This window comes from Myotis brandtii, unplaced genomic scaffold (assembly GCF_000412655.1).
Source record: "Myotis brandtii unplaced genomic scaffold, ASM41265v1 scaffold339, whole genome shotgun sequence".
NCBI lineage: Eukaryota > Metazoa > Chordata > Mammalia > Chiroptera > Vespertilionidae > Myotis > Myotis brandtii.
The window spans coordinates 997,598-1,000,195 of NW_005363061.1; positions in this window are offsets into that span (position 1 = coordinate 997,598).

Here is a 2,598-nt window from a genome sequence, read left to right on the forward strand (position 1 = left end):
CCGTGGTTCTCAACCTTCCTAATGCCGCAACCCTTTCATACAGTTCCTCATGTTGTGGTGACCCCCAACCATAAAATTATTTTCGTTGCTACTTCATAACTGTAATTTTGCTACTGTTATGAATCGTCATGTAAATATCTGATATGCAGGATGTATTTTCATTGTTACAAATTGAACATAATTAAAGCATAGTGATTAATCACAAAAACAATATGTAATTATATATGTTTTCCGATGGTCTTAGGCAACCCCTGTGAAAGGGTTGTTTGACCCCCAAAGGGGTCGCGACCCACAGGTCGAGAACCGCTACTCTAGAGGCCTGCTGCACGAAATTCGTGCAAGAGTAGGCCTTCATTCGCCCAGCTGCTGGCATTGGCTTCCCTCTGGCACCTGGGACCTGGGCTTCCCTCACAGCCCCGGCTTCGTCCGGAAGGTCGTCCAGTCTAATTAGCATATTATGCTTTTATTACTGTAGATATATCCCATATCTCCCATCAACTGCCCTTGAGTCTCTGAATTCCCAACAGGAGCCGGATGTGATATTGCTAAGCTGGGCAGGCAGGTTTTTCCTGCCTCTGGTCACTATGGAAACCAGCCATCTGTGAGCCTGCAGAAGCAAATGAGGAGTTAGCCATGTCACTCACTGCCCTGCTGTTGTCACAGAACTATTGCGAGGCAAAAATTTTTGAGAAACAGGATTGATGCAAGCAACTTTGAGGTGCTCTAAAACAGAAGCTTTAAAAATTAAATTTTATTTAATGCTTAAAGGTATCAGTCTTTTTACTCTGCCTCCAATATTTTTCTCCCTCGTTTGTTGACCCCACATTTCCTACAAGACAAATTTTGTTCACAAAGCAAAGATCAACAGATGTCACTGTAAATTCCTGGGGTGTGGGGAGGTAGGGGGTGGGTAGGGGACTCTTGATATAAAGAAATCTAGTCCTTTATCCACTCCTGACCTACTAACCCAGTGGTCGGCAAACCACGGCTCACAAGCCACATGTGGCTCTTTGGCCCCTTGAGTGTGGTTCTTCCACAAAATACCACGTGCGGGCGCGCACGTACAGTGCGATTGAAACTTCGTGGCCCATGCGCAGAAATCGATTTTCGGAAAGGAGATAGATGAAACAAGTATACAAGACGAGTGTGGATGGGAGAGTTGGAAGGGGTCGACCTCAGCGAACGTACCTCAATCAGATTGAGGACGTTTTTAGCAAAGGCCAGTTTAGGAGTACCCTAATTAAGTTAATAACAATGTACCTACCTATATAGTTTAAGTTTAAAAATTTGGCTCTCAAAAGAAATTTTAATCGTTGTACTGTTGATATTTGGCTCTATTGACTAATGAGTTTGCTGACCACTGTACTAACCTGTTCTGTCTCCTAGTTTTCTTGACAAGACAGCAGAGTTGCCCCTACTGCATAGGTGGTACCACATTTTCCAGGGAACACAAAAGCTGTAAGCAGGAAAAGCAAAAATACTTGTATTCTAAGAGGCCTCAGATATCCTGAAGACTATTTTTTTGTTCCAGGAAATGTCAGGACACTGAAAGCTGTCTCTAACAACGAACTGGGAGAGAATACAAAAACAGGAAAGTCCAAGAAAGGCTGGAGAAAGATGATAATGTGGCTACTAGAGATGCTTTTACTTTATTTTATTTTATTTTTAATATTTAAAAGTTACTTTTTTTTAAATAGATTTTTATTGATTTTTTACAGAGAAGAAGGGAGAGGGATAGAGAGTTAGAAACATCGATGAGAGAGAAACATCGATCAGCTGCCTCCTGCACACCCCCCACTGGGGATGTGCCAGCAACCAAGGTACATGCCCTTGACCGGAATCTAACCTGGGACCCTTCAGTCCGCAGCCCGACGCCCTATCCACTGAGCCAAACCGGCCAGGGCTAGAGATGCTTTTATAAAAGTAAAATCAGACAATAAATGCTCAATAGGATATGAACATTTTATTGGAAATGAAGGATAATATATGAGTACTTTTATGAAGGTAGAGTAGAAAAATAATGAAGTTCTGTTTTCTCTTCCTCAGCAAATCTCTAAATGGGTGTGGGCTCCGCCCTCTGCCCTTGCTCTTCTCACTGGAGCTATTCCTGGGCAATATCATGACCTGCCAGAGCTTCCACAACCACCTGTCAGATTCCTTCATCCAATGACACCTTTCTTGCAAGCTCCAGACACCTATTTCCAGCTACTTCCTAATAACAACATTATCCATCTAATGCAAATGCGAAACCTGCATCTCCTGCTGTTCTCTTTCAATGGCTTGCCATTATCCCCAAAATAAGGGCCACATTCTCTAGCAATATGAGGTTCTACAAGATCTGGTTCTCTTTCTCTCTTACCATTCCCACACCTACCTTACACAGTCAAGGTGGCCTATTATCAGCTGCCCAATGTGTCCATTATTTTGTTTCTAATGGTCTTCTTATCTGCCAAATAGAGTCCTATTTATACTGTAAGACTCAACTCAAATGACAACCGTCACAGAAAGAAGCCTTCTGTGGTAGCCAGCCTCCAAGATGGCTCAAATGATTCTACCTCCTGGTATGCATTCCCTGTGCAGGGTCTCTCCACACTGAAT